This window comes from Loxodonta africana, chromosome 21, assembly GCF_030014295.1.
Source record: "Loxodonta africana isolate mLoxAfr1 chromosome 21, mLoxAfr1.hap2, whole genome shotgun sequence".
Lineage (NCBI taxonomy): Eukaryota > Metazoa > Chordata > Mammalia > Proboscidea > Elephantidae > Loxodonta > Loxodonta africana.
In genome coordinates this window covers 44924474-44944870 of record NC_087362.1, presented here as the reverse complement: position 1 = coordinate 44944870, position 20397 = coordinate 44924474, and positions in this window count along the sequence as shown.

Here is a 20397-nt window from a genome sequence, read left to right as displayed (position 1 = left end):
GGGCGCAGCGCCTCCGGGCATCACCTGGGCCCTGAAGAGGGGGCGACGCCCAGCACGCAGACTTCTGAAGAGAGGGAGCGGCCGAGGTGGGGTTCTGAGCCGTGAACAGGAGTTGGTAGGGCCAGCAGAGTGGGGAGGGCGTTCTAGGCAGGGGCCCCCCAGGAGCAAAGGCTCCGAGGTCTGGCCCAGCCTTGCGCGGGGGAGCTTCGAGAACACTGGCCTGCCTTTGGCGGAAGGGGCTGGGGCTGGCACGACGGGACGCACGAAGGAGGATTCTGTGCGAGCAAGTCCGAGCTGGCGCGAGCTGTCCTTGCTGCGATGGTGGCTTGAACGCCTGGGAGACGCGCTCAGGCCTGCGTTGCTGACAAGTGACGGGTGTCCAGGTGGAGGAAAGCTAGAGGGGGTGAGGCCAACTGCGGTGGGCATCAGGGGGAGACCTCCGAGTGAGAAGTGGGTAGAGCCCTTGGGAACCAGGGGCTGGGGAGGAAGCAGGGTGAGCAGGAGAAAAGTGCTGAGAGTGGTTTGGGGCGTTAAATCTCCAGGACCTGGCTCTGGACTGCGGGGAGGTGGGAGGAGAAAGGGGAGATTTCAGATGGACTACTGGATGTGCGACTCATCTCATATAGGGTCGCTATGACTCGACGGCACTGGGTTTGGTTTTTTTGGTTTACTGGATGTGAATGCAGTAGGAAAATGGAGACAAGAAATTATGGTTATCTTGACTTGCCAATTTATTCCTTTACTAAATCCCGGTTTGTTTTCTCTGTACTTTGAAATAAGTTTTGCTTTCTCATACTCTTAGGGTCGTCTCATTTTGAAGGGCAGAAGAGTAGCCAGTGTTGTTATTGTTGTTAGGTGCCCTAAAGTGGGTTCTGACCCGTAGCAACCCTATGTAGAATAGAACAAAGCACTGCCAGGTCCTGTGCCATCCTCACATTGTTATGCTTGATTCCATTGTTGCAGCCACGGTGTCAATCCATTTCCTTGAGAGTCTTTCACATTTTCACTGACCCTCTACTTTACCAAGCATTATGTCCTTCTCCAGGGACTGGGCCCTCCTGATAACATGTCCAAAGTACATGAGATAAAGTCTCACCATCCTTTCTTCTAAGGAGCATTTTGTCTGCACTTCTTTCAAGACAGATTTGTTCGTTCTTCTGGCAGGCCATGGTATAGTCAATATTTTTTGCCTGCACCGTAATTCAAAGGGGTCACTTCTTTGGTCTCCCATATTCATTGTCCAGCTTTCACATGCATATGAGGTGATTGAAAATACCATGTATTGGGTCAGGTGTATCTTAGTCCCCAAAGTGGCATCTTTGTTTTTTTAACACCTTGAAGAAGTCTTTTGCAGCCGATTTGCCCAATTCAACGTGTCGTTTGATTTCTTGACTGCTGCTTCCATGGCTGTTAATTGTTGATTCGAGTAAAATGAAATTGTTTAAAACTTCAGTCTTTTTTCCATTTATCATGATGTTTGCTTATAGGTCCAGTTGTGAGAATTATGTCACGGTACAATCCATACTGAAAGCTATAGTCTTTGATCTTCACCAGTAAGTGCTTCAAGTCTCCTTCATTTTCAGCAAGCAAGGTTGTGTCTTCTGCATATTGCAGATTATTAATGAGTCTTCCTCTGATTCTGATGCCCTGTTCTTCTTCATATGGTCCAGCTTCTCAGATCATTTGCTCAGCATACAGATAGAATAAGTATGGTGAAAGAATAGAACCCTGACACACATCTTTCCTGACTTTAAACTATGCAGTATCACCTTTTTCTGTTCGAAGGACTGCGTCTTGGTCTATGTACAGGTTCCCCATGAGCACAACGAAGTGTTTTGAAATTTCTATTCTTCGAAATGTTATCCATACTTTGTTATGATCCGCACAGCCGAATGCCTTTGCATAGTCAATAAAACACAGGCAAACATCTTTTTGGCATTCTCTGCTTTCAGCCAAGATCCATCTGACATCAGCAGTGATACCCCTTATTCCACGACCTGTTCTGAATTCGGCTTGAATTTTTGGCAGTTCTGTGTTGATGTACTGCTGCAAATCTTTTTGAATGATGTTCAGCAAAATTGATATTAATGATATTGTTTGATAATTTCTGCATTCTGTTGGATCACCTTTCTTTGGAATGGGCACAAATATGGATCTCTTCCAGTTGGTTGCCTAGGAAGCTGTCTTACAAATTTCTTGACGTAGACAATTGAGCACCTCTAGCATGGCATATGTTTATTGAAACATCTCAGTTGGTATTCCATCAATTCCTAGAGCCTTGTTTTTCATCATTCCCTTCAGTGCAGCTTGGACTTCTTCTTTCAGTACCATCAGTTCTTAATTATATACTACCTCCTGAAATGGTTGAATGGTTGAACATCAACCAGTTCTTTTTGGTACAGTGACTCTGTGTATTCCATTCATTTTTTTTTTTATGCTTCCTGCAGCATTCAATATTTTCTCCATAGAATCCTTCAGTATTGCAACTCGAGGCTTGAGAAATGCCGAGTGTGTTCTTCTCTTTTGGTTTTCTAACTCCAGGTCTTTGCACGTTTTGTTATAATACTTTACTTTGTCTTCTTGAGCTGCCCTTTGGAATCTTCTGTTCAGCCCCTTTACTTCATCATTTCTTCCATTCACTTTAGCTGCTGTGCGTTCAAGAGCAAGTTTCAGATTCTCTCCTGACATTGATTTTGTTCTTTTCTTTCTCTCCTGTTTCCTTAATGACATTTTGCTTTCTTCACATATAATGTCTGTGATGGTTAAGATTGTGTGTCAAATTGGCTAGGCCATTATTCTCAGTGTTCATGTGTGATCACCCCCATAATGGGATCTGCTGTTAGTAGCCAGTCAGTTAAAAGGGAGTTTTCTTGGGCGTGTGACCTGCATCTGAATATAAGTAGATGTTCTGGCTTTTGCCTGCTCTGGATCCTTCAGCTGGCTCCTGTTCATCTGACCTCCGGTTCCTGGGACTTGAGCTAGCAATTTACCTACTGATTTTGGGATTCATTGATCTTCACAGCCTGTGAGCAAGAGCTCTGCCCTCTGACCTGCTGATCTTGGGTTCGCTAGCCCCTGTGGCTACATGAATCAGGAGAAGCCTCTATCCTGATCCATGGACTTGAGAGGTTCAAGCCTTTACAACCACGTGAGCCATTTCCTTGATATAAATCTCTGTCTGTATATATTTATACGCTTTACTGGTTTTGTTGGTCTGGGGAACCCAGCCTAAGACAGTGTCCTTAGGCTGATGTCATCCCACAACTCATCTGGTCATCGATCATTAGTGTCCAGTGCATCAAATCTGTTCTTGAGACGGTCTCTAAATTCAGGTGGGATATACTCAAGCTCATATTTTGGCTCTTATGGGCTTGCTCTAATTTTCTTTAGCTTTAGCTTGAACTTACATATGAGCAGTTGATGGTTTGTTCCCCAGTCGGCCTCTGGCCTTCTGACTGATAATATTGAACTTCTCCATTGTCTCTTTCCACATATGTAGTCTATTTGATTCCTGTGTATTCTATCTGGCGAGGTCCATGTGTATATAGTTGCCATTTATGTTGTTGAGAAAAGGTATTTGCAATGAAGAGGTCGTTGGTCTTGCAAAATTCTGTCATTTGATCTCTGATGTCATTTCTATCACCAAGGCCATATTTTCCAACTACTGATCCTTCTTTGTTTCCAACTTTCCCATTTCACTCACCAGTAATTATCAGTGCATCATGATTGCATGTTTGGTCAATTTCAGGCTGCAGAAGTTGAGAAAAATCTTCAGTTTCCCCATTTTTGACATGACTGGTTGGTGCATTAAAACAAACAAACCTGTTGCTGTCAAGTCAATTCCAACTCAGCAACTCTATAGGGCACAGTAGAACTTCCCCGTAGGGTTTCCAAGGAGAACCTGGTGGATCTGACCTGCCAACCTTTCGGTTAGCAGCTGTAGCAGGGTTGGTTGGTGTGTAGGGTTGTAAAATTCAATGTTATAAGAACATGCAATTAAAAAAGGGAGAGGGGTGGGTGGACAGATGACAGAACATATAACCATTTTTAAGAAGTCATTTCCTCCTTGCCTATTCAGGGAATGTTCTGCCACCACTGCCCAGTAGAAATGACTACCAAGGAATCTCTACCTCGTTCCATTTACTCAACAGTTGTTATGGGGGTAAGTTGACTTCCTTGCCAGCTTTATTTTCTAAGCCCTCATGAGTTTTTTTTTTTTTTAATTGTTTTTACCAGATTAATAATATATTTTAATATCTGGTAGGACTAGTTTCCCCCACCTGCCTTTGCTCTTCTTTTCAGGGTTTTGGTGCTTGACTGGAAGCAGGTTTCAGGATTATCCCTTTTGCAGCTGCTTACACTGAGTCTCTCTCCTTTCTCTGATTTCCTAGGATACTTAGTGACTGTAGCACATCCCATGTTTTGGAGTTGTTCTCAATTGTTCCCTGTGTGCAGAGAGTCTGTTTTTCTTGTATAAAATGGCAGGGTCATTCCTTTTCCAGTCCATTCTAGGATACCAGCATCCCATAAATCCACCCTGGGCTATGGCTATGCAATATGGAGAGTGGGGACTCAGTTACATGCTATTCTACCTCACACAGTGTTCCTAGAAGACCAGAGTGTTGGAAACAACCATGAGTGGTCTCTGGGGTGATATGCCTCTGCTCATTCCCAGGTCTGCCCATGACTGGCTGTGTGACCTGGGATAAGTTGTCTTAACTGAATCTACCTCACTGGGCTGCTGGGAGACTTAGGGAGATATTACAAAGTGCCCATACTACGCCTAACATGATTTTTATTGATTACGGGCTATTGTGACAACTCTGAGCCGCTCAGCTGGATGACCCCTAGCCTTGCTGGGCCCTCCCTACCTCACTGCCTGGTGCTGAGGGTTAGTTCTCAAGGGCCCCATGCTGGGGATTTAGGACAGCCTCCAGAGCTTCCAAATCCCAGTCTCCCTCTTTTACATTCCCATGGCTCTCAAACCTGGCGCCATATAAGAATAACCGGGGAACTCATCCACAAAAAGGATTTATTTACATTGTTAAATTTGTCATAAATTTCTAAGTCATTTATACTTATACAGCTGGTATGAATTAATTAAAAATAGATCATTCTGTAGGAGGAATGATTTTTATAGTGATCAAAACAGTTTTTTAACACTCTAAACCTCAGATTGTTGCCTGCATATACCTTCTTTGGCAAAAAAAAAAAAAAGTTCTTATTTGGGAAAAGCATAGATTCTATTTCCTCTAAGGGGAACCATAGGTAGGAGGAGGTGAGGCACATGAAGTTCCCCTGGGTGAGGCGGTGGTCTGAAAGGTCCTGGTGGGGTGGGCATCTTCACCTCAATATCATCATGAAAATAATGGAAATGACTTGGTGGCCTGTGAGGTCTAAATCTTTAGAAGAGAAAGGTTTCTTGCATCTATCGATATTACATAAACTGTCCCAGATACGAGGTACAAACTGTACTTGAGACCTCACATGACCACTTAGAATTGATGTAGGGGCTTCCAATCTCAGCCCACCTCCTCCATGGAGAGAAGAGAAAGGCCTTGCGGGTTGGCTCTTTGTTGGTGTTAGGAGGAAGATTTCACTTGCTTTGGTGGTTGGACCAAAAGGAACTTTCAGTTCTTTGAAGGGCCTCCTCCAGGAAGAGTGTGATGACTGGTTACTTCCTAGAACTAGTTTTAGGGACATGGTTTGTTGAAGAGTCTCTCTCTTTTGGTGTGCTTGCCCTAAAATGTATCTCCTTTGGCAGGACCTATCTCCTCTGTGGCAAGAGTTCTTTTAACATCCTGTGTATGAGTGAGAATTCATGGGCTTTCCTGTTTAGAATACAAATGTAAGTTTTATAGGACCTTTTTTCTACTTCTAGTTTTTGTTTCAGGTCTTGAATTTTTTGATCGTATATTTGCATTTTTTGGAAAGATTTTGCTATTTTACTTGCTGATCTTTTCCTCTCTAAATAAGCTTGTTTTGAAGATTCCATGTTTGCTGATGACCTTCATTAAGACTCTGCAGATTTTTTACATCAGTTTTCCAGGAGAGTGTTGGTCTGATGAAATAAGTAAATGCCATCTTTCAATTACGTCATTTGTTCTTTTAGCTCTTGCCTCACTGGCACTCTCCTCAGTGTTGTTTGGAAGGCTGCATCTTGCTCCTTTCTTTCTCTTCCAGGATCTTGCCTTGCAGACCATGATTTTCTGCTGGTGGCCTTCATGGATGGTCTGCAGGGATTCACATCTATTTTTCAGAAGAGTGTTGGCCTCGTGCAGTGAACAATCATCTCTTTCCAGGTGCTTTATTTGTTCTTTCAGGTGTTGCTTGGCTGACACATCTTCTCTCCATTTTACCTGGAAATAATTCTGCTTCCACCAGGGTTAACAAAGATTTGGTCTGGGAGACATGGGCCCTCTGACTTGTTAGACCCTCTGACTTGTTAGATGTGTCTTCTCACTCTCCTGATCTGACAGGTCTTCCCATGACGTAATGTAACCTTTCAAAAGTGCATTTTCTTTTATTTCATCAGCAAGGACTTCTAGGACCCTGAGATTGCTTATAGCGTTTGATCAGGTCGTGGCAGTAAGTGTGTTGCTTTCTCCACTGATCTTTTTCCTGTAGGATTTGCCCCTATAGCATTCTGAAGCCTCATATGTTGTTCCTGAGCCCAACAGAGGCCAGATCTGTTTCTCTCCTCTTATTTAAGGTCTTTAAGGCTCTTCTTACATTAGAAAGCTTCATTAAATCTTATGTAAAGTCCTATAATATTTTTATAGATTCCTGACTTTTCAACATCTCTATTTTCTTTTATTCTTCTGGCTCCAAATTAATAAGCAAGCCCAGACTCCTGAGATGAATTCCTGCTTTGTATCCTGATGACCTTAAAGAATGTCCCTGCATTTTTAATCTTTTGTTCAAAATCTGACAATGTATCTAGAACATGTCCTATTCCTTTGGAAATGTTTTTAAAAATCAGTTCATTCTAGGGACTACACTATGGATATCTTCTCCACCAGGAAGCAAGGAAAGTTGTTTCCCTGCCCCTCTCCCTTCTAGCTGAAGCTCCCCTCCTCTGAATCTGCAAAAGAGTGGGGCCATTGGTTTAGCACCGTAGACAGGTAAAAGAGGACATAGGTCCCCCTCTGCCTCAGTTTTGGCTGCTCTCTGTTCCGGGGCACTGTCTGAAACTAAAGAGTGTTGTTTGTCCATGGCCTGAGTGGTAATGGTCACAGGAGTAGAAGAATCCCTGAGTCAGTATCCTGTGGCCCAGCTTTTCTTCCTAAGAGTTGCATTGGTGGGCTAGGACATAGTAGAAGCCACTGTAAGGCTAAAGGAAAAACAAACAAACAAACTACACAGAGATGTACTTTCATTAGTAAATTTGTTTTTCACAGGGAAATAGTATAGCAATTCTGTAAGTCTATTTTTGTATATTTTAGGATTAAGCAAATAAGTGAATGCATTGTGGATGTGAGGACATAAGGGAAGTGAAAACCTCGTTTATAACAACTAAGAAAATTAAATACTTAGGAAAAAATTAAGAACTATACAAAATCAACAAAAGAAAAATTTTATACTTCTGAAAGACACAAAAGTACACTAAATGGAAAGAGATCCATGTTTTTGGGTATCATGACTCAATATCATTAAGATGCCAATACTCACTGCTAATTTATAATTTTAACTCAATTCCTATAAAAATATCAGCATGCTTTTTTTTATGGGGTTGATAAGTTAATACTAAAATTTGTATGGAAATAAATATGGTAGAATAGCCAGGGAAACACTGAAAAAAAGTAGGGGTGGGACCAAGTCCTATCTGACATTAAAGCAAACTATAGAGCTTCTATAATTAGAACAGTATAGTATTGGAACATGAACAGGAAGATAGACCAATGAATAGAAATTGACCTAAGTACAAATGGAAATTTAGTATATAATAAAGATGGCATAAGAAGCCCTGGTGGTTCAATGGTTAAAGGCTTGGCTACTAATTGAAAGGTTGGAGATTTGAACCCACCAGCTGCTCTGCAGGAGAAAAGACCTGGCAATCTGCTCCTGTAAGAGTTTCAGCCTAGGAGACCTTATGGGCAGTTCTGCTCTGTCCTAGGCTCTCTAGAAGACAGAATCAATTTGATGGCACACAACAAAGATGGCATCTCAAATCACAGAGGTGATGATAGACTTTTTAATAAATTGTGCTGGGACAACTAAGTACCCATTTTTAAAAAGATAAGATTTGATTCATACCTCACATCATACATAAGAATAAACTTGTATGGATCATGGACTTAAATATAACAAATGAAGCCACACAAGTACTAGTAAAAACCAACCAAACAAAAAAAGCAGATAATTCCTCTTTAACCCAGTGTAAGGAAAGGATTTCAAAACATGACTTGGACTCCAGAGGCAATTAAATAAAAGATTGGTAAATTGGATATGGAAAAAATACCATAAGCAAAGTCAGAAGGCAGATGAAAAACTGGGAGTAAATATTTACATTTTAATAAAATATTTAAATATTATATTCCAAGCAGATAATCCCAGAAATTGGGCTATATGAAGAAGAATGAGGCATCAGGATTGGAGGAAGACTCATTAACAACCTATGATATGCGGATGACACAACCTTGCTAGCTGAAAGTGAAAAGAACTTGAAGTACTTACTGATGAAAATCAAAGACTACAGCCTTCAGTATGGATTATACCACAATATAAAGAAAACTTAATTCTCACAACTGGACCAATAAACAACATCACGATAAATGGAGAAAAGATTCAAGTTGTCAAGGATTTCATTTTACTTCAATCCACAATTAATGCCCATGGAAGCAGCAGTCAAGAAATCAAATTATGTATTATTGCACTGGGCAAATCTGCTGCAAAAGACCTCTTTAAAGTGTTAAAAAAAACAAAGATGTCACTTGGAGGACTAAGGTGCGCCTGACCCAAACCATGGTATTTTCAGTTACCTCATCGTGTGCGTGCAAAAGCTGGACAATGAGTAAGGAAGACTGGAGAAAAACTGATGCATTTGAATTACGGTGTTGGCAAAAAATATTGAATATACCATAGACCGCCAGAAAAATAAATCTGTCCTGGAAGAAGTGCAGTCAGAATGCTCCTTAGAAGCAAGGATGGCAAAACTTCATCTCATGTACTTTGGACATGTTATCAGGAGGGCCCAGTCCCTGGAGAAGGACATCATGCTTGGTAAAGTAGAGGGTCACTGAAAAATGAGGAAGTCCCTTGAGGAGATGGATTGATACGTGGCTGCAATAAAGGGTTCAAACATAGAAACAATTGTAAGGATGGCACAGGACTGGGCAGAATTTCATTCTGTTTTTGTTGTACATAGGGTCACTATGAGCCAGAACCAACTCCATGGCACATAACAACAACAGCAACACAAATATTTGCAACATATACCACAGACAAAGCACTGATATCCCTAAGACATAGAGAGAACTCTTAAAAATTGAGGGACAGAGGGCCAAACACTCAAAAGAAAAATGAGTAAAACACAGACAATTCACACACACAAATATAAAAATATATGAAAAGATTCACATGTGCACTCATAATTAGAGAAATGCAAATCAAAACAACATTGAGATACCACTTCTATCAGAATGGCAAAAATTAAAAGTATGACATCTTTCTGTTGGAAAGACTGGGAAGAAACACATTTTCAAAAATCACTGGTGGGAATGTGAACTGATACAACCCTTTGGAAAAGGCAATATCATAACAAAACTACAAACATGCTTACCTTTTGACCTGGCCATTCAACTTCTAGGAATTTACCTTGAAGATACATCTTAACCAATATGAAAATACATATGCACAAGGTTATTCATTGCAGCATTGTTTATAATACTGGAAATAACTGAAAGGCCCATATGTAGGCAGTGGTTGAATAAACTATGGTATATCCACACAATGGTGTACTATGCAGGTGTAATAAAGAATAAGGAAGATTTCTATGAATTGATACGAGCTGAATTCCAGGATACTGATATTAAGGGAAAAAGACAAAGTGCAAGGGTATAGTATGCATGTAAAAAATAAAGGATAATAGGAAAATATGCATGTTTCTGCTCATTTGTGCAAAAAGAAACAGAAATGATAAACCAGAAACCATGAAGTCGGTTACCTATAGGATGGGGGTGGAAACAGTGGAAAAAATAGGTGAATGGGAATGGGGAAGAAGGGGTGAAGGCAGAGTGACATTTTTCCTTGTGCACCTCTTAATATAGTTCCAACATTTAAAAACATGCTGATGTTCCATATACCCCAATGCTAATCAAAATCGAGCAGAATGTGGAGGGAATCAAAAAGGGATAAAACAAGTAACACATGAACCTAACTGTATGCCAAATGAATAATTTGACCGTACTGAAGGGGGTGAGAAAAAGGAACACATCCAAGTTAACTTGTGAAAACAGTATTTGACCAGATGCTGTAAAGCTAAAGACAAAAAGAACTGCCCAGAGATGTTGTACAATAGTTAGTAAATTTGTTTACCGTGAGGGGAATGGTGTAGCAAGTCTATTTATGTATATTTTAGAATTAAGCAAATAAGTGAATGCATTGTGGATGTAAGCTTCTCACTGATGGAGGAAGGCGTTACCAATAAGGGAAGGAGGAAAGCTAGAGCGAATCCTTGATGTTGGATTGGAATCAGAGGCATTTGTGTGTTTTTGTAGTGCCATCAATTTAAGAACTGCTTACCTGGCAATCTGCTGTCCTAAAGATTATAGCCTAGAAAGCCCTATGGCGCAGTTCTGCTCTGTCACATGGGATTGCTATGAGTGAAAATCTACTCAACAGCACCTAACGACACCACCACCACGAAATGATGGGGATGTGCCAAAAGGATGTTGGACCTAACTTAAGAATGCTCCCAAATCTGGGATAATTTTAGTAACAAAACACTAATAGTAATGGATTATAACTCATATAATATTTTTTACTGCATTTTGGTGTAAATAAATAATTGAATGTGTACACACATTTGTGTGCATATGGTGTTGGGTGCTGTCAAGTTGACTCGGATTCACAGCAACCCTATATGACAGAGTAGAACTCCCCTATGGGTTTCTTAGGCTGTAATCTTTACAGGAGCAGGTCACCAGGTCTTTTTTCCTGCAGAATGGCTGGTGGGGTCAAACCCAGTAGATAAACTCAAACTGAGGGCCATTCTGTAAAATTATTGGTGAGTTCTCTTGGAAAGTGTCACGGTCAGGTGAGAGGCAGAATCTGTGGGGGAGTCTAAGGACACATGACAACTAAATATAGGATCCTGAATTAGATCCTGGAACAGAAAAAGGATATAAATGGAGAACTGGCTAATTTTGAATAAAGTATGTAAATTAGTCAACAGAGTCAATAGTATAATATCAGTGTTAATACAATTAATAATTGCCAATATTAATAATTTACTAATAGTAATAGTTGGTTTTGGTAATTGCATTATAGTTATGTAAAATGTTATCATTTGGGGAAGCTGGGTGAAGGGCGTATGGGAACTCTATTTTGTAAGTCAAATTATTTTAAAAGGAAGTTAAAAACAAATTAATAAAATGGAAGCCCTCAGGCCTTATACTAGAGATTCTGATTCAGCCCGTCTTGGAAATGGGCTTGGGGATTGTACTTTTAATAAACTTCTTACATGTTTCCAATATTCAGGTGTAAACTTCCCTGGATTAAGTGACCTTTAATATCTCATTAATTCATTCAAAAACTATTTGAATAGTCACCACATTTCAGTGGATGAAAAGAGAATAAAAAAATCCATAAAAATATGGCAGGCATGGCAAGAAGCAGTGATCTGGGCTGTGGTTGTGGGCAATTTTGTAAGTTTTCTTTGACAGTAAATACATATAACCTCCATGTTGTTAATTTTTTTTTTATCCAATGCCCACTATGTACCAGATTCTTTTTGCTCTAACTAAATTAATGGCTCTGTAGGACAGTCATTGGACGTTGTGGTGACAAAAAATAAGACACAGCACCTACCCCAAAGAGTTTATGGTTCTTTGGGTTAGGCAGTCACACTGAGAGCTATAATAGGGCGCAGAGTGTGGTAAAGATTCTGTGGGAGCAAAGGACAAGGAGAGAAGGGTGAAAGGAGGAGGTCTTCAAGGGGAGCTGGTGTTTGACCTGAGCTTATTGGAGTGCCGGATGAGGGTTGGCCTTTTGCAATGTGGGGGATGTGAAGAATCTAAGAGGCAGTTGGGAGGCAGCTCTGAGCAGAGAAGACTGTTGGGGGAATGAGGAGGATGTTGGAGAGAGATGGGCAAAGGGCAGAGTTTCAGATCACAGAGGACAGGATGAACAATAGTGCCATGAGTAGAAATAGGGGAGCTTTGAGAGGACGCAGGTTTGAGAGAGAGGTGAGTCTTGTATTTACTGTGCTTGGGTCTGTGAGAGGTACTGAGGACAGATTTCTGCTCTCTAGGATTCCATGGTCCAGGGTGGGAGACTAGCATGGCCACAATTAGCTAGACTTCTGGGTAGAATGAACTTACTGCTGTAATTGGACAAACTGTCCTAGGCTCAGGCTAGAGGAAGGTGCTAGAAGTTTGAGGGAATGACAGATATCTTTGTGGATATAGCACGCTGGCCTTCGGAAATGTGGGTCTGTTGATTAAAGGAGGGGAAAAGGCTCAGAAGGAAGAATTGAGATTTGTCCCATGACTGTTAGAGGAAGAGTTTAGGGCGGAGAAAGTGTGGCCTGAGGGCCACAGAGAGGCTGAAGACAGAGCCCTGGGTGGTCTCACAATAGGAGGCCAAATGAAAGAGTGGTCAGGAGAGGGGTGCTTGAGTCCTGTAACTTGATTCAAATTGTTGTGCTCATGTGCAGGCTTTGTCTTTGAGTTTTTTTTCCCCCCATCAAGTCAATTCTAACTCAGCGACCCTATAGGGCAGGGTAGAACAGCTCCACAGGGTTTCCAAGGCTGTAATCTTTACAAAAGCAGTTTGCCACATCTTCCTCCTGTGTAGTGGCTGGTGAGTTCCAATTGGTAACATTTTGGTTAGCAGCCAAGCACTTAACCATATACCACCAGGGCTCCTTCCTTGAGTTTAAAAAAAAAAAGGGGGGGGGGATTTTAAAACCTCTCTCAAAATGTTATTGTAGGATTTAGTTTATATATGTAAAGTGCTTTAATATATGTAAAATACTCAACAAATGCTACCATTAATTAGGGGGCAAGAGAAGATGGAAGGAGCAATTTAAGGGGCTGCAGAAAATGCCAAGATGGTGCAAAGGCACCAAGGCCCTGGGGAGAACAGGTCTTAAGTAGAATGGATATGTCATGATACTGAGCACCAGCTAGATGCCAGGTCCCTGGCATGTATTATCAGACAATTTTCACTATAATCTTATGACCTAGTTTTTATTATCATCCCCACTCTGTGACGTAACAAGCTCAGTCATAAGAGTAGGACTTATGTTTCCTTTTCTGAGCTGGACTTTGACTATTAAATGGTTCTTGGCTTAAAGACTGGTCTCCCTTAGAGATGGCCATGTGGATGCCACCTTTCAAGGATCAGGGCTTGGTGACCTTGAGATGAATGACCTTCAAGCCACATCCTCCATGAGCTCCTAGGCCTGAGGGTTCTTGTAGCCCTTTCCTCCACTGCTCCATGTCCAATACACATGATAAACAGGGCTGACCACAGAAGATCTTTCTAAGGCCTGGACTCCTACCCTGGCTCAAATACCTTCCATGGCTCCCTGTAGCCTACAACCCAGGGTCTGAACCAATTCTACTGGGTTATGAGTCCTCTGTCTGCTTTCAGGGTCTTGTCTGCCCTTAGCCTCCATCGCATTCCAGCTTCATCTTCCTCCCCTGTCTGGCCCTCACCTGGTGCCCCAGTCATGCTGACCTCTTTCCTGCCCTAGCAATACCCTTGGTCTTTTGTCCACTAGCCACCCTTCTCACAAGTCCAGCCTGCAGAAAGCCTTCCCTGGCTGCAGCTACCCACTCTGATCCCTTTCTCCTTTCTTTGTTTTTCTAGATTTAGAGACAGTATCATAGCCTAACATAAGGTAAGAGGTTGTTCTCAGCTGATATCATGGGTGTCTGTCCTGAGTTATATGTTAGAATGGAAGCTCCCTGATCCAGGGACAGTGTATCAGCCATCCCTGGGATTTCCAAAGACCATGTGTTACAGCTATGTGAGTTCCAGGAACCTACCAAACTCCTGCCACCATTTATTACCATATGGTGCCAGGCCCAGCTCAGGGATGGAGGAGCAGCGTTCTGTGGGAGAAAGAGCACTGAACTGGGAGTTAGGGCCTTGATGTCTGTGCATCCCACCCAACACTGGCCAGAAACTTTGAGCAAATTAATCCTTCCCTCTGATCCTTGATCCCTGTATCCAGAAACTGCAGATATGGCACTGGACTCGAATCTCCCCAAGGAACCTTCTGGTTGCTAGGATTGGTGATTCTCAGACCTGTGTACATGAACCCTCTGAAGATCCTGTTAAAATGCAGAATCTGATTCAAGAGGTATGGGCTGGGTCTTGAAGTTTTGCAGCTCTAACAAGTTTCCAGGTGATGCTGATGCTAGATTCAGGAACCACACTTTGAGTTACAAAGGACTAGCCCAGTGGTTCTCAACCTAGCTCAATAGTAGAATGGTCTGAGAGGTTGCTGCTCCTCTTTCTCCTCCTACCCCGCTTTTTAAAAAAAGTTCTTCTGGGGAATGTTTAAAAAGTGTTGCATCCTAGGCCAATTAAATCAGAATTTTGGGGGATGGGAAGCTGGTGTCGGTAGTGTTTGAAGCTCCCCAGGTGAATCCCATGTTTATCCAAGGTTGGAAACCATTGCTCTACCTCTTAATCGAAAAAAAAAAAAAAAGAAAACAAAACCCTATTGCTGTCAAGTCAATTTCAACTTATAGCGACTGTATAGGACAGAGTAAAACTGCCCCATAGAGTTTCCAAAGAGCACCTGGTGGATTCAAACTGCCAAACTTTTGGTTACCAGCCATAGCTCTTAACCACTGTGCCACCAGGGACTCTGCTCTACCGCTTAAGGACAAAATTTAAGACAAACTGAGTTTCAGGTAAAGTGGTCAGCTAGTTCACTCTCAGTCAGATTTCAGAATGAAACCGATTTCCTGGTAGAGGTAGGAGTATCAGAAAAATAAATAATGCTGCTGCCCGTGGTGACTGGCTTCTTCCTAGGACTCACCCTGACATAGGTGAGCTCCTCCCTCTGCTCTGCGGCTGAGGAGAATCTTTTTATTTTATTTTTTGTTGTTGTTGAGAATATTCACAACAGAACATACACTAATTTAGCAAATTCTCCATGAATAATTCAGTGGCATTGATTACGTTCCTTGAATTGTGCGACCGTACTCAACCTCCTTTTTCAAATTGTTCCTCCTCCATGAACATAAACTCACTGCCCCCTAAGTTTCCTATCTAATCTTCAGAGTTGCTGTTGTCAATCTGATCCCATATAGAGAGTTCTCGGGGCCCTGGTGGCACAGTGGTTAAGGGCTACTGTTTGCTACAGCTGCTAACTAAAAGGTTGGCAGTTCGAATCCATCAGTTGCTCTTTGGAAACCCTATAGAGCAGTTCTACCCTGTCGTATAAGGTCGCTATGAGTCAGAATCAACTGGATGGCAATGGGTTTGGTTTTGGTTAGATAGTTCTTGAAAGAGCATGGTGCTCAAGGCGGGCACCTTTACTAACTAAGCTAAACTATTGTTTGGTTTAAAGAAGATTCAGGTGATATTTTGGTTTAAGGTTTAAAGATTATCTCAGCGCAGTTGTTTGGGGGTTCATCTGATGAGAATCTTAAACAAGCGCCTCAGTCTTGAGTCCTGAGGGTAGCCAGAGGAACTGGAAAGACTGCGGTCAGCCTGGGGGGCAGGGAGGGTCAAGGAAAACAGTGAGGCCTAGAGGAGCAAAGCAGAGGCAGAGGCTGGAGCCTGGATCTCTGCTTCAGCTCGGGCCAGAGCTGAGGGGTGCAGAGGGTGGAGTGCAGGAGCTTGGCAAGTCTTTGTCTTTGTTTCTGTTTCCAGTGGCATTTTATGGAGAGCCCATGGTGTAATCCATAGCAGTGTAAAAGGGTGCTCATTGACTTTGAGCAGCTGGGGTACCTGTCAGCCGTGGAGACTGAGAAGAAAAGGGTTTACTAAAAGGTCATTTAGTGGTGAGTGGCAGTTTCAGGGTGAAGATCCAGCTGTCAGGGGCCTGCCTGGTGCTTCACCCCAGCTTCCCCTTCATTGGAGCCCTGAAGCCCCCAGTGAGGCTTCTTGGTGGCTGGGGCCAGCTGGGCACTGTTGTTCACTCACCCTGGGAAGCAGGGATGCTGCCCTCTGAAGAACTAGAGGCAAGGTCTGAGGGAAGGGGCGCAGCGCCCCCTCCCAGCAGGGAGGGACCCTCATGGAGAAGCTCACACTGAAGCTGTGGGCCCAGGACTGCCCTGCCCACCCCAGTTGGAGGTCTGTTTGACCACAGATGCTGCGGAGGGCCAGAGACAACCTTTGTTTTGGGATCTCTATAAGCACATGTTTTACGTCACTTTCCTTCTCTCAACTTTGAGTGGCTCTCAACTGCCCACCGGAAAATATTCCTCAGGCCCTCACAATGACCTTAGTGACCCAGCCCTACCACCCTGATAAAACCCGCCACAGACTCCTGAGCCTTCATGCTCCAGGCCTTTGCTGCCAACTCCCCTCTCTCTATCCCACTCATCCAAATCCCACCGCCATTGCCCGTGGAGTTCAAGTCCTTTTTTCCCTCCTCCCCTTACTACAGAGGCCCTGAGTGAACTTGTTACCTTCCCTGAACTTGAAGAGAAACTTCTCAACACGGCTCTCTGGCACCTTTTCTCCTTGCCTGAGATGACTTCTCTTTCTTAGGCTCAAAGGGTAGTTAAATTTTAATGAATCTTTTGAAGCAGGTGCACAAGAAATATTTTCTACTTAATTGAATTCTCCAATGTCTAGATTATGGACAGCCTCATGCAGGATTCAGGAAACCAAGTGTTCAGTGGCAGGGTTAGTGTAGCAGGGCTGGGAGAAATCCGGCCAGAGGAGGACATGGCCAGAGAGGGGAGGTCGAGCCAGTAGAGAACAGTGGGATTCATGAGGTTGAGGGTTGCTGTGACCGGTGGTGAGCTAGTAGGGAGGGACAAGGGGAATAGTGAGGAGGGGCATTGGCCGCGCTTTTTCCTTGCTCCATAAATGCCTCTTTCCTCTCTTCCCTGGCTACTTATATTTCCCCTCAAAGCTTAGCTCAAACCCCATCCTCCCCATTACAGCCCCTCTGATCGATTTAGATTTCGTTGACTGATCTTTGCCACACTCTGCTTGGCTGTCTGCCTCACTCATTAAACCCCTTGCTGGGCAGGAACAGGGTCCTCTTGTCATTTCTAGCCCCCAAAGTGCCAGTCCCAATACCTGGCATGCAGAAAGCCATCAGTAGGTGATGTTGAGTGGATACATTTAGGGATGCAGTAAGAGAAAAAAGGGTCAGGGCATTTTCCCCCCATCCACAGAGACCATGGGGATTCCCTGGAGGTGGTCTAGAGCAGAAGGAGAAACTCCCAAGGAGAGACAGTACCCTGGACCCAACCCTCAGCTCTACTGAGCTGGACCACAAGAAATCCTAGAAGTAGATGTTAGATTTGGATAGCTTAGCAATTAGCCAGGAGCCCTGGTAGCACAGTGGTCAAGAGCTACCACAAGCTATAGCTGCTAATCAAAAGGTTGACAGTTCAAATCCATGAGCCACTCTTTGGAAACTCTATGGGGCAGTTCTACTCTGTCCTATAGGATCACTATGAGTGGGAATCAACTCAGCATTAACGGGTTAGCAATTATCCAGCAGGGGGCACTGTGGCCCCACCTGGAGTTTCTGTCTGATTTTCTAGTCAGGCCTTCTTGATGACAAGCGGCTTTGTAGCTGCTCAGAGCCTCGGCATGGTTCCTCTGGGGAGGGTTCACAGCCTGCTTTGTATAGGATGAGAGATAAGGTTCTGACAATTCTGCTGACTCAAATGCGGTGTCAGCGCCCCATGTTGAGAGCGAATCACCAACAGGCTTACATGATCATGACACACTTACTTCCCCTCTCTGGGTCTGTTTCTCTTCCAACAAATAACAGGGTTCATCCCTTTCAGCCTGTTCTAAGATTTAGAGCATCTTCTGCCAAAACCATCCTGGGCTGTGGTGCTACCGAATGAACAACAGGGAGTTGGACCCAGGCTTTGTGCCATTTCAGGTTGCCCTTAGGGGAGTAGAGTCATGGAAATCAACCTCCTCCTGCTGTAGGGACTGGCCCCAAGCTGGGCATTTCCCATCCCCTTCCCTTTTTTTTTTTTTCCCGCCAAAGCCACCTGTGTACAACTGCAGGAATGAGATAACCTGGGGCCTCCTCAGGAGATGTCCCCACACAGGACCCAGATATGGACAGGATGACGTCTTTTCTGTAGAAACACACAGCAGGCGGTAATGACATACTGATTCTGGCTCCGAGACTGTCCTGTGAAAGCAGGAAATATTCAGGAAAGGGGTGCACATGAGGCTTAGGTAGTACCCGACAAGAAAGGAATGACAAGGTGGGGGTAGGGGACTTAGCTTTAAAGCAGTGCTTTACTTAATTCAAAAAAATTGGTCTGGTGCACATATGGCAAGTGAGTAACATCTGTTCAGTCTGGTTGGCTAATTTTTTCTAAAACCTTTTGGATTTCTGTAAGTGTTTTTTGTAAAATACAAGAAAAACGTGCCTCTGGACACAGTTTGGTGCAATGCAGTTTCTTCATGGTCACAGGCCTCCAGAGAAATGCAGGTCTCTTACTGGGTGGTTTTCAACAGGAAACCGGTGATCAGACCAAAGAAAAAAGCCATCACCAGAAAACGAGGACAGAGGACAAGACCTGGGGACAGATGCCAGGGCATTGGATGCTGGGTCATTCTGTCCACTGACCTGCAGGAGGTTGAAAGTGAAGTTGGTCCCTGCACAGCCGCAAACCTACTCTGTCCACATGTAGCCTCTTGAAAGCAAAGAAAGACTGAGGAAACGGTGAAGAGGTTCAATGGAGGAAAAACAACGAAGCCCTAGGAACTTACCCTTAACTCCTGTTTCAGCGATTAACAGATATCACAGGGCACTGGCTGCTGAGGGAGCACTGAGGGGTTTTCTGGACCCTCTGAGCAGACAGGTCTGGGCTCTGTAAATGCACGTGTGGCAGGCCTTTGAACTGACTTACTGCTCCATGAATCAGCGTTGGCGCCACTGCGCGTGTTCACTCTGAGCATGGTTAGAGATGAAAAAGAGCTGAACAAGGCTGTGAACACTCTGCTCACCCACCTCACCTCCTGGGGGTGGTGAGACAACCAGAATGGCACCTGCATGAGACTCAGGGCATTTACTGTGTCCCTGCAGACACCTGCGGCCTGTGCAGCTGCTGTGGCCTCTCGCCTGGTCTTGGCCACCACATTTGCCCAGAAGTGCCACTGTTGCCAGAGAAGGCAGTGTGGTAGGGATGGCCCAGCACATTTAATAACTCCTCTCAGCCTGGGCCTTCCCACCTCTTCACTCAGCAAGAGGGAGGCAGAGAACGGGTGGGGGAGGCCGAGAAGATGGAAAGCTGGGACAGAGTCAGAATATCTCATTTAGGAGGCTGTGGTCTTACTGCAGGGGTTCTACATGTGGTCTCCGAACTGGGGATGCCTGTGGACATTCCTGAATCTTGACCACTTACTGGCTGTGTTACCATGGTAAACCGCTCCGTACTCCAATCTTCTCTATCACATGGTGATCATTGTAGTACTCACCAGATTGGATGGATGTGAGGGTTAAATGAGATAATATGTGCAAAGGTTTATCTGGAATAGGGTTTCTTTTATTTGTAAGGATGAAACAAAACTGGAATGCTCCCTAAAAAGAGGGTACCTAACCTCAGTATCCTTTTGTGCCTGGGATTGGCAAAGTGTTCATGAACGGCATGAGGGATTGATGAACCCCCTCTCCCTTAAAGTGCAAAGCTTTGTGTCTGTGTATGCTTGTATAAACACTATTGTTTCCTAGGGACAGGGTCCATGGCCTTCCTAAGATGCTTGAGGGAGTCAATACTAAAGATTTGCATGCCTAGGAGGTTTCAAGTGACTTTATACCAGGCCAGGATTTCTCAGCCTGGGCACTATTGACATTTGGGGCCAGAAAATTCTTTGTTGTTGGGGGAGGGGCACTGGGGCTATCCTGTGCATGGCAGGGTGTTTAGCAGCATTCCTGTCTTTACCCACTAGATATCAATAGCACCCCCTCCCCCGAGTTGGGACAATCAAAAATGTCTGCAGATATTGCCAAATGTCTCCTGGGGTAGGGTGGAGCAAAATTGCCTCTGGTTGAGA